Here is a 13,302-nt window from a genome sequence, read left to right on the forward strand (position 1 = left end):
TTCCAATTGTAATCCATTCCCTTATTTCTTCCTGGTTCCACCCTCCTTCCTTCTTTCCTCCCACCCCATCATTTTCCCCTAGTTCACTGAAAGGGGGACTCCTCCTCCCCTACAATCTAACCCTAGCTTATCAAGTCTCATGAGGACTAGCTGTATCCTCTTCCTCTACAGCCTGGCAAGGCCACATCACCAGGGGGAAATGGTCAAAGAGCATTCAGTGGGGTTCATGACAGAAACAACTCCTGCTCACCTTACTAGGGTATCTGCTTGGAAGCTTAATCTATGGTCTACATCTGAGTCAGGATTTTAGGTCCTCATCATGCATTGTCCTTCGTTGGGGTATCATTCTCTTCAGTGCCCACAGGGCTCAGGTTTTTTTGTTTGTTTTTTGTTTTTTTGGCTCTGTTGGTCTACTTTTGGAGCGCCTGTCTCCTCTAGGTCTTTTTTTATATGCCCCTTCTTTCATAAAATTCCATGAATTCTGACCAAAGTTTGGCTATAAGTCTCAGCCTCTGCTTCAATAGCTCGATAAGTAGAGTCTTCCATAGGAACTCTTTGGTAGGTTCCTGTCCAGTTCCCTGTCTTGTCCTGCTTCTGTTGTCTATCGCGTTTGCCCTGCTGAATGAGGATTGAGCATCGTCCCTATGGTCTTCCTCCTTACTTAGCTTCTTTAGGAATATAGATTTTAATATGTTTATCCTATATTATATGTCTAATAACCAGTTATGAGTGAGTACATACAATGTGTGTCTTTCTGTTCCTGGGTTATCTAATTCAAGATGATCTTTTCTAGTTCCCACCATTTGCCTGCAAATTTCATGATTTCCTTGTTTTTAATTGTTGAGTAGTATTCTGGTGTGTAAATATACTACAATTTTTGTATCCACTCCTCTGTTGAAGGACATCTAGGTTGTTTCGAGTTTCTGGCTATTTTAAATAGAGGTGTTATGACCATGGTTGAGCAAATGCCCTTGTTCTATAGTTGAGAATATTTTGGGTATATGCCTAGGAGTGGTATAACTGGATATTGAAGGAAAACTATTCCTACTTTTCTAAAAAAGTGCCAAATAGATTTCCAAAGTGGCTGTACAAGTTTAGATTCCCACCAGCAATGAAGGAGGGTTCCCTTTTCTCCACATCCTCTCCAGCATGTGTTGTCACTTGAGTTTTTAATCTTAGCCATTCTGATGTGTGTAAGGTGAAATCTCAGGTTGTTTTGATTTCCATCTCCCTGATGCCTAAGGACATTGAACATTTCTTTAAGTATTTCACTCCCATTTGATGTTCCCCTATTAAATGATACGCTCAGGATGCGAGGCTAAGCACTGCACTCAGGGTCAGCAGCTTTCGACCCAGAGAAGAGCATGTCTGATTGCATGCGGGTTGATGCCCCAGGTCCCGCCTCTGAGAAAAAGGTATCGGACGGGTCTGATGCTCTTTGGGTGGATGACACCTAAATGAACATCAGTACAAAGTCCCTATTTATTTCTAATATCAGAGATCAGACCTCTACTCTTGCCTGATGCGTCTAAAACAAAAAGGGGGAACTGTAGAGAGCTGCGGAATGCTATGCCTTAAAGATGGAGCTGGTTTCCGCCTTCCACCTTCCCGATGGTGAGTGCTCTCTGTCACGAACAATTCCACATTTGGCTAAGGCTGAGGATCTGGCTTGCTTCCATGTATGTGGACCTATCTGCATTGCATACGTGGCACGCCTGGGTTGGCTACCCAGAGGCTATTTAAGCTGTGGGCTGGCTTTCCCCAGGGTCCGAGGATTGTTCAAGGTTCCTGAATAAACTGCATTGAAAAAAATAAAAAATAATAAAAAAAAGAATTCTCTGTTTAGCTCTGTACCTGATTTTTAAATTGGATTACTTGGTTAATTGAATGGCAAACACTTATAGCAATGTTCAACCTCCTTAGTCATCAGGGAAAAGCAAATCAAAACAACCCTGAGATTTCACCTTGCACCCATCAGAATGGCTAAGATCAAAAACTCAAGTGACAACACATGATGGAGAGGATGTGGAGAAAGAGAAACCCTACTCCATTGCTGGTGGGAATATAAACTTGTACAACCACTTTGGAAATCAATCTGGTGCTTTCTCAGACAATTAGGAATAGTGCTACCTCAAATCTAGCTATCCCACTCCTAGTTATATGTCCAAAAGATGCTCAAGTATACAACAGGGACATTTGCTCAACCATGTTCGTAGCAGCTTGATTTATAATAAGCAGAAGCTGGAAACAACCCAGATATCCCTTAGTTGAGGAATAGATACAAAAATTATGGTACATTTACACAATGGAATACTACTCAGCAATTAAAACCAAGAAAATCATGAAATTTTCAGTCAAATGGTAGGATCTAGAAAAGATCATCCTGAGTGAGGTATCTTGGAAGCAGAAAGACACACATGGTATATATTCACTTATAAGTGGATATTAGACACTTAATAGGAACATATAGGATAATAATACTAAAATCTGTACACCTAAGGAAGCTTAATCAAGAAGGAGCACCCTGGGAAAGATGATCAATCTTCATTCAGAAAAGCAAACGGATGGACATCAGAAGAGGGAGAAATCAGGGAACAGGACTGGAGCCTACCACTGAAAGACTCTGCCTAGCAGGGTATCAAAATATATGCTGAGACTCATAACCAAACTTTGGGCAGAGTTTAGGGAATCTTATGAAAGAAGGGGGATATAGGAAGACCTGGAGGGTACAGGAGCTCCACAAGTAGAGCATCAGAAACAAAATATCTGGGCAGAGGGGTCTTTTCTGAGACTGATACTTCAAACAAGGACCATGCGTGGAGATAACTTATTACCCCATCACAGGTATAGCCCATAGCAGCTCAGTGTCCAAGAAGGTTCCCCAGTAATAGGAACATAGACTTTCTCTGACATGAACTCATGGGCTGGCTCTTTGATCACCTCTACCTAAGAGGGGAGCAGCCTTACCAGTCCCCAGAGAAAGACAGTGAAGCCAATCCTGATGAGACCTGATAGACTAGGGTCAGATGGAAAGGGAGGAGGACCTCCCCTCTCATTGGACTGGAAGAGGTGCATAGAAGAAGAAGAGGGTAGAAGGGTAGGATTGGGAGGGGATGGATTATGGGGCTACAGCTGGGATACAAAGTGAATAAACTGTAATTAATAAAAATAAAATAAAAAATTACCTCCCCCTAAGGGGGAAGCAGCAATACCAGGCCACAAAAGAAGACAACACAGCCACTCCTGATGAGACCTAATTGACTAGGATCAGAAGGAAGGAAAAGAAGTCCTCCCCTATCAGTGGGCTTGGGGAGGGGCATGCATGCAGAGGGTGGAGGAAGGGAGGGACTTGGGACAGGAGGAAGGAGGGAACCACAGGAAGGATACAAAGGGAATAAAGTGTAATTAATAAAGAAAAAAAATTAAAAAATAACTAATAAAAAAACTGCTATGAAAAAAATTTTAATGATCATTTTACTAAAAGCAACCAAAAGGTTCCATTCAATTAGAATCAAAATTCCAACACAATTTTTTTACAGACCTTGAAAGGAATTCTCAACTTTATATTCAAAAACACAAGGCCCAAGATATGTAAAGCAATCCTGTAAAATGGAAAAACTTCTAGAAGTATCCCCATCCCTGATTTCAACCTGTAGTACAGAGCTGGAATTATAAAAACAAATGGTGGTCACATAGAAATGGTTGATCACTGGAATTGAATCAAAGATGCAGACATGAATCCACATATTTATAGACCCCTGATTTTAATAAGGAAATCAGAAATATAAAATGGGAAGAACAAAGCTTCTTCAACAAATGATGCTTGTCTAAAAGGATATCTACATTTAGAGAATGAAAATAGTTTCCTATTTATCACTATGCACAAAGCTGAAGTCCAAGTGGATCAAAGAACTAAACATAAAACCAGATACACTAAACCTGATAGAACAGAAACTGGGGAATAGCTTTGAATGCATTGGTACAGAAGACAACTTCCTAAACAGAACACCAGTTGTGCAGACACTAAGATCAACAATTAATAAATAAGACCTCATGAAACTGAAAAGCTTCTTTACAGCAAAAGACACCTTCAAAAGGTCAAAATAGCAGCCTACAGAATTGGAAAATATCTTCACCAATCTCACATCTGATAAAGGGATGATATCCAAAATATATAAAGAACACAAGAAAGTAGATATCAACAAACCAAATAACTCAATTTAAAAATGGTACCAGCCATACCACTACTGGGCATATATCCAAAAGAGGCTCAAGTACACAAAAAGGACATTTGCTCAACCATGTTTGTAGCAGCTTTATTTGTAATAGCCAGAAGCTGGAAACAACCCAGATGCCCCTCAACTGAAGAATGGATGCAGAAATTGTGGTACATCTACACAATGGAATATTACTCAGCAATGAAAAATAAGGAAATCATGAAATTTGCAGGTAAATGGTGGGATCTGGAAAGGATCATCCTGAGTGAGTTGTCCCAGAAGCAAAAAGACACACATGGTATATACTCACTCATATAGACATACAACATAGGACAAACCCACTAAAACCTGTGCATCTAAAGAAACTAAGCAAGAGAGAGGACCCTAACTAAAACATCCAATCCCCATCCAGAAAGGCAAAGAGGATGGACATCAGAAGAAGAAGAAAACAGGAAACAACCTAGGAACCTACCACAGAGGGCCTCTGAAAGCCTCTGCCCTTCAGACTATCAAAGCAGATGCTGAGCCGGATGGGCAACTGTTGGGCAGGAGAACGGAATTTTAGGTAAGAACTGGGAAATAGTAAGAGCTGGAGAGGACAGGGTCTCCACAAGGAGAGCAACAGAACAAGAAAATATGAACATAGGGAACTTCCCAGAGACTCATACTCCAACCAAGGACTATTCATGGAGATAACCTAGAACCCCTGCACAGATGTAGCCCAGGGCAGTTCAGAGTCCAATTGGGTTACATAGTAATGTGAAGAGGGACTGCCTCTGACATAATCTGATTGGCCTGCTCTTTGATCACCTCCCTCTGGGGGGGGGGAGGAGCCTTACCAGGCCACAGTAGAGGACAATACAGCCACTTTTGATGTGAACTGACAGACTAAGATCAGAAAGGAGAGGAGAACCTCCCCTATTAGTTGACTTGGGGAGTGGTATGCAAGCAGAGGGAGGAGGGAGGGTGGGATTGGGAGGAGAGGAGGGAGGGTGGGATTGGGAGGAGAGGAGGGAGGGGCTTATGGGGGGATGCAGAATGAATAAAGTGTAATTGATGAAAAATTTAAGAAAAAAGGGAAAAAAATAATTTAAGAACCTTAAATGACTTTCAAAATTGGAGGAAAACATGGAGTTAGTCAATTGGCATGGAGCACGTCTCGCCCCTGGGGGCAATGGTCTCCTGAACCTACTCAGACCTCGGACACCACCACTGCTAGTTCTAGAACTGACACAGGATGTTCCAACGAGGGGTTAAGGCTTCTCATAATATTTCCTATAAGCCCACACCTGTTTGTCTATATCCCCCATTTTTATTCATTATTAGCCAGATAGAGCCAAGTAATTGTGGTAATGATACTTGCTTTTTTGCCCAATGCTGGAATGCTAGTAAATTTAGGTATGCCCTGGTTACTCGCATGCCTCACTGGGTGCCTGTGCCCATTGATGCCCCTCACGCTATGACTCTCTTCAGACAGAAAAGGGATCTTGGAACTACAGCCACCATTGTTACTACCATCTCATTGACGGCTGTTGGAGCTACCACCAGGGCATTAGCCATGAGTCATACTGGGCAGACTGCTCAGACCCTGAATAATCATTTAGCCAATGTAGCTCATGCCTTAGTTGTACATAAAGGAATTAATGCTCAACTAAAAGGAAGCTTGATGGTGTTCAATCAGAGGATTGACCTCTTGCAGGAGCAAATTGATACCCTATGGCAAATCGCTCAACCTGGCTGTCAATGAAAGTATGCTGGACTTTGTGTCACTAGCATACAACATGAGAATTTTTCCTGTGCTGCAACTCTGTCTAAACAATTGTCGAGCTATATTTTAGGTAATTGGACTGGAGAATTCGATACTACGATGGAGCACCTGAGAGTGGCCATCGTCACAGTAAATTCTACCCGAGTGGACGCAGGACTAGCCACAGGATTATCAACATGGATTGCTGCAGCCATGAATCATCTGAAGGAATGGGCGGGCATGGGAGTGTTAGCAGGCCTTCTGGTGTTGGTCTCCTTGGTTTGCCTGTGGTATATATGCAAGATTAGAGTCTCACAACAGTGTGATGCAGCCATGATCATTCAGGCCTTTACAGCCATTGAAGCAGGACATTCTCCCCAAGCATGGTTGGATACCATAAAAAGCTAAAATGATACGCTCAGGATGCGAGGCTAAGCACTGCACTCAGGGTCAGCTGCTTTGGACCCAGAGAAGAGCATGTCTGATTGCATGCGGGTTGATGCCCCAGGTCCCGCCTCTGAGAAAAAGGTATCGGACGGGTCTGATGCTCTTTGGGTGGATGACACCTAAATGAACATCTGTACAAAGTCCCAATTTATTTCTAATATCAGAGATCAGACCTCTACTCTTGCCTGATGCGTCTAAAACAAAAAGGGGGAACTGTAGAGAGCTGCGGAATGCTATGCCTTAAAGATGGAGCTGGTTTCCGCCTTCCACCTTCCCGATGGTGAGTGCTCTCTGTCACGAACAACTCCACATTTGGCTAAGGCCGAGGATCTGGCTTGCTTCCATGTATGTGGACCTATCTGCATTGCCCCCGTGGCACGCCTGGGTTGGCTACCCAGAGGCTATTTAAGCTGTGGGCTGGCTTTCCCCGGGGTCCGAGGAATGGCTAATTTCAATAATGCAAGTATATAGCTCATGTTGGCAAGGATGTGGAACACAGGGAACACTCCTTCGTTGCTGGTGAGTACAAACATGTACAGCCACTTTGGAAAATGGGAATGGATTTACCCCAACATTCAACTCTTCCACTCTTGAGAATATAACCAAAGGATGTTTCAACCACAGAGGCTTCCTCAACAGTGTTCACTGCTGCACTGTTCCTAATAGCCAGAAATTGAAAAGAACTTAGATGTCCAAAAACAGAATAATGTATGAAGAAGATGTAGTATATTTACACAAGAAGTATTATTCATCTATTGAAAAGATGAGGGAGAAGAACACCGATCCATCCATACACCCACCCACCCACACACACACACACACACACACACACAAAATTACTCTGCCTACAAGATGTGCAGGGATAAAAATAAAGCAGAAATTGATGGAATGTCCAACCAATGCCTAGCCCAACTTGAGACCCAGCCCTTGGGAGAAAGCCAACCCCAGACACTATTAACAATACTCTGCTTTGTTTTCAAATGGGAGTCCAGCATAGCTGTGGTACTCCATTCAGCAGTAAATCGAAACAGATACTGACTCTCACAGCCAAAAATTGGGCCAAGTACCATGAGTGTTGTGGAAGAGTGGGGAGAAGTCTAGAAGGACCCAGAGGGGAAACCAGCTCCACAAGAAGACCAACAGAGCCACAGAGCCAATACCAAGGCCCAAGGAGACTTGCAGAGATTGGAGCACCAACCAAGGATTATGAATGGACTAAAACTAGGCCCCTTTCACAAATGTAGTGATGGGCATCTCAGGCTTCATGTGGGTTCCCTAGTAAGAGAAATAGGGGCTGTCTCTGACATGGACTGTGTTGCCTTCTTTTTGAGCACTTCCCCCTAGTGGAGATGCCTTGCCCAGGCCACAGGGGAAGAGGATATGCTCAGTCCTGATGCTACTGGATTACTTGGGTGGGTTGGTGAAAGGGAGCTCCCTTTTTCTGAGAAGTAGGGGAATGATGATAGGGGGAAGAGGGGAGACTGGGAGGAGAAAAGGGAGGGGCTATGTTTAGGATGTAATGTGAATAGATAGATAGATAGATAAAAACATGGAGAAAGATAAAAAGGATATGTATTTGAGAAAAAGAGGAAAGTATGCAATTCCCAAGTAAATGGACAGAACCAGAAAAAAAAAGTCTTTCTGAATGTCATGCCTCAGACTAAGAAAATATGGTATGCAGTAGCTTATATGAGAATATTACCTTTAAACCAATGAAAAGAAGCTACAATCCAGAGAAACACAGGGGTTAGCTGTAGCCTAAGGGACCATAGAGTAAAGACAGATTTCTTTACGATATGGAAATGGAAAGATAATGATGGAAATTGGAACAGGAATATCAAGGGGGTAGAGAGATGTGAGGGGATGATAAAGGTAATGAAGGAAAAGACGGCTAAAACCTAAAGGTCCAATGTGAAAACCCAATACAGCAAAACCTTCTCTATATATGGAAAGTGATCTAACTGAAATCACCCCGAAGAGGGAGATAAAGTCCCTCATAGCCATCTCTTGTTACCAAGTAAGGATTCAAGTACCAACATTTATTTAAAACACTGAGTTGTTGGCCAAAGGGATCCCACAAGAATCCTCCAAACAACCCAAGATTTTGACAAGAATATAAGTTGCTCTTCACAAAATTATCACAAGGTCCCTTTGCTGAAGAAAATACTTAAACATATCACTAAATATTGAAAAATTGAGCTGGTGTCTACATAGTGCATTTAATCTATTTTCTAGTATTTCTGGTACAGGAAGGTACTCTGAAGGCTACCAAAATAGACAGGTAACTATCAGGCCAGTCAAGAACTCACTGATCTACAATGGTGTCCTGACAAACAAATATGCTAGGGCAATGGTGGCACAAAGTTTGAGAGAGTGAACAACTAATATCTGATTTGACTTAAGGCTCACTTCACAAGATGGAAACTGTACCCAACATTGCTTGGGTGCTCAAGAACCAGAGACCAGATAGCCTAGGAATGTAGGGTTAAACAAAATAATATGTTTTAAAAACTATCAATAAAATGATTCCTACTGACATTCTGCTCTACTCACAGAACAGTGCCTCATCCAGCCATCATTAGAGGCACTTCCTCCTATAGCAGAGAAAAACAAATACAGAGACCCACAGCCAGACACTGTGCAGAGAGTGAGAAATCTTTGAACATTCACTCCTAAATTGCATGTATCTAGCTAATATCCCCTTTCAGGAGCCCCAGAAATGTGGGTGAAAAAAATTAAAAAGCTAATGGAAAGGAAGACTCTAGCAAAGCTTATATGAATGCACAGAGGTTTTAGCAAGTATGCACATAACCTGCATGGGTCTGGAACAGGTCATATGTATATATATTATAACTTCTAGGTATGTGTATTTGTGGGAATCCTGGGTGCAGAATAGCATTGTTCCAGTAATCACAAGATACTATGTGAGATAAAAATATTTTTCAATGCAAGAAAATTTTTTAAATATTATCTTTAGGTTTAGTGTAATGCCTAATATAATTGACCTGTCATTATTTACTGGTCAAGAAAAACCTTTCAGAATTACTGTGAAGGGAGAAAACATCACAGACATCTAAGGCAATCCAAAAGGGTAAGAACAGAGTTGGAAGAGCACAAGAGATGACGTAGAGTTACAATACAGAGCAGTAGTGATAAAGACAACTTTGTATCATCATAAAAAAACTCTACCTAGCAATGCTTTAAAGCAGATACTAAGACTCATAACCAAACCTTCGGCAGAGTACAGGGAATCATAGGAAAGAAAGGGGAGTTTGTATGATGTGGAAAGGATAGGAGCTCCACAAGGACCAATATATCTGAGCACAAGGTCTTTTCTGAGACTGACACTCAACCAAAGACCATGAATGGATATAACCTAGAACCTCTGCTCAGATGTGGCCCGTGGTAGCTCAGTAACTAATTGGTTTCTCATAGTAAGGGTAACAAGGACTATTTCTAACAGGAACTCAATGGCAGGCTCTTTGACCTCCCCACCCTCCAAGGGAGGAGCAGTACTGTTAGGCCACAGAGGAGGACATTGCAGCCATTCCTGAAGATACCTGATAAAACAGGGTCAGATGAAAGGGGAGGAGGTCCCCCCTATCAGTGGACTTGGAAAGGGGCAGGGAGGAGATGAGAAAGGGAGGGTGGGATTGGAGAGGGAATGAGAGAGTGGGATAAAAAGAAGAAAAAAAAACCAGTCAAATCCATGGCACAGAACAGAAAAATGACATAATCCGACAAAGCTATGACAATATAATTCATGACAAGGATTGAAGCAGTTGTTTTTAAAAGTTTGAAGTAAAATAAGATTTTTTCCCCAAATGGATTCACAGCAGAATAATGCCAGGCATTCTAAGAACTATCACCAATAATACTTAAATAAGTAGGGGGAAAAAAAGAATAAACATCTTCTACGTTCTGTTGATGTAACCTGTGATACTCAGATGTTAAAATAAATAGAAAACAGAATGAAAAATTACAAACAGGTTTTCCTGCAGAACATAAATGCTAAAAATGTCAATAAGAAACTAGCAATTGAAATTTAATGTCTCCCTTTCAAATTAATTTGTGTAGAAGATACAAAAGAAACAAATGACATATTATTTTTAATTTGCTCAGTGACTAGTGAAAGGGCTCTTTTTTCCCAGAATATGTTAGGCACTGTTACTAGAGCAGCCCCACTGGGATTTCTTGAGATTAGCTGCAAGCAGGGTATTTCAAAAGCTATTTCTGAAGAAGGTTGCTGGTACTGGTGCACTGTGAAGCAATTGTGACTGGATCAGGTTCTTCTGATACACAAGTTCATAACCAGCTAACCAGCTATGGTTTCAGCCATCTTTGAAGTTAAGAGTTTAGAACCCACAAGCTGCATGAGACATCACCAAGCAACCACGATCACCTAACAGGCATCTTGAAAGACATAAAAAATGAAGTTTTATTGGCAGCTTGTTTGATAATCTTATTTGTATAACATCTGTGCAAGAGAAAGACTCTAATAATTGTAAATTGTAGAGTGCAATAAGCCACACACAGTATGACAAACTCATATTAGTTGCTAATCCACCAGCTGCTAAAAATTTCATGCTGATTTTGGTTACTCCAAGAAAGAAAAGGTAATACCTCCTTAATGTTCCTTATTGACTGGATAAAGGTGATAGGTGAGTAAAAAACTGGATACCATGAAAAACATTGTTTACATATTAACATTAAGAGATTTGTGTTGCTTTTCCAGAACCAAACTAAGCATGGACACAATGGAGTAATGACCCAGAAAAACAAAGGGTCCTATAGAGGGAGAACACAGTGAAACGAAGTGAGACGTGTTCATCAGCCATCAGTAGTGATTATGCAAAATAGCAGTGCAGCCTCGTAAAAGGGTGGAGAGAGTATAAAAAGCCAGAAGGGGAGACACTAAAACCACTACATTCTGGGTGATCCTAGACTCAGGGAAAATTCTTTTGGAATCATAAGAGCTGCATATATGTTGAAATATCTGCTTGTGTCTGTACAGAATGGCAATCATAGAACCACTGGAAAGGGCAATGAGCACAAAAAGGAAAACTTCAAGGCACACCACCAGTGTTACATAGAGTAAGTCAATGATGTCATCATCCTCCAACAATGGAGCAGTATCCAAAATCATGTTTATTTGTCATGTTTTTTGTTATTCCCTTTAATTAACAGATATACAAAGAAAATAAAATTACCAAAATGCACAAGACCCAAAGATAGGAAATGGAGCAGCCAATGTACTTGGTAGCTCTGACTTTATAATCCTTCTGAAAGGATTCCCTGGGACTGATGATGATGGCCTGGAAGACACTCAAGAGGCAGGTGGTACCAATGGACACACTCCTTGAATATATATTAGAAGGCTGCATTCAAAATCATTCAAGAACTGCTTCAACCCAAAAGCTGCCATTGTGTGTGGCACTCCTGAAGAGAGAATAACCAAGACATTGGTTGCCATTAGATGCACAAGAATAAAATCTGTGAGCTTTATTCTCTGTAGTAAAGCACTAGATAGTGGAACACAAGAGAGAAATTTCCCAGAATTCCAGTTGCAGTTTATAATAAGAAACTAATTTCAATGGCTTGTATTCTAGAAGTTCATTCTGTGATTGGGCACAATTTTCTTTAGGTTATGGCCATATTGTTTCTCTGGTCAAATAAATAATGTTAATGATAGTAGCCAGGGATAGAGGATGATACCTTTAATTCATGAAGGTACGGAGAGGCTGAAAGAGAAGGTCCATTAATGTTAGGATTTCAAGGGCAGTCTAAACCATATAAAAATACTTCATCCAAAGTTTAGAGAGAGTAGTTACTTTCCATGTAGGTTCTTATGAAATTTATCAATAACTTATTTATATATTGCTAGAGGAGGGTCATAGAGTTTTATTAAAAATGCAACATTCAGGAAAATTTGAAGTTAGCCTTTGTGAAATAATGAAGAGTAATAGCCCATACAAATATTATTTCAGAAAATATTAATGGTTTTAGTAATGAAGAAAGAAGACACTCCAATAATGACCAAAAACATTAGATACTAAAATTTTAATATATGTCTCATCTGAAGATAAAAAATAAATAAGTGTGTGGGACTGGGAGGAGACAAAGGAGGGCTACAGCCAGGATATAAAATGAATAAATTGCAATAAAGAAGAATAAATACATAAATAAATTTAATTTTTAAAAGACTACTCAAATAACCTCAGTGGATTGTAGAAGGAGTATCAAGTAGAGCTACTGATACTTTCTTTTAGTTAATTTTGTATCCATCCACTTTGCTGAAGGTTTTTATCAGCTGTAGCAGTTTCCTGGTAGGATTTTTAGGGTCACTTATGTATACTATTATATCATCCTGACTAGAGATACTTTGACTTCTTTCCAATTTGTACCTCCTTTATCTCCTCTAGTTGTCATATTGCTCTAGCTAGAACTTCAAGTACTATGTTGAATAGGTATGGAGAGAGTGAGCAGCCTTGTCTAGTCCCTGATTTTAGTAGAATTGCTTTAAATTTCTCTCCATTCAATTTGATGTTGGCTATACACTTGCTGTATATTGCCTTTATTGTGTTTAAGTATGCACCTTGTATCCCTGATCTCTCCAAGACTTTTAACATGAAGTTGTGTTGGATAGTGTCAAAGGGTTTTTAAGCATCTAATGAGATGATCATGTGGTTTCTTTTCCTTCAGTTTGTTTATATTGTGGATTACACTGATGGCTTTTCATATATTGAACCATCCCTCCATCCTTGGGATGAAGCCGACTTGATCATGATGGATGATGCTTTTGATGTGTTCTTGGATTCAGTTTGTGAGTATTTTATTGAGAATTTGGGTATCAATGTTCATAAGAGAAATTGGTCTGAAATGTTCTTTCAT

General features: G+C 40.6%; 1 pseudogene; it reads right to left on the bottom strand.

Annotated features, from left to right (window-relative positions):
• Positions 1-11,107: 11,107 nt before the first annotated feature.
• Positions 11,108-11,982, bottom strand: LOC110563182 (vomeronasal type-1 receptor 4-like; annotated as a pseudogene).
• Between the last annotated feature and the right edge of the window lie 1,320 nt (positions 11,983-13,302).

The sequence above is a fragment of the Meriones unguiculatus genome, chromosome 1 (assembly GCF_030254825.1).
Source record: "Meriones unguiculatus strain TT.TT164.6M chromosome 1, Bangor_MerUng_6.1, whole genome shotgun sequence".
Lineage (NCBI taxonomy): Eukaryota > Metazoa > Chordata > Mammalia > Rodentia > Muridae > Meriones > Meriones unguiculatus.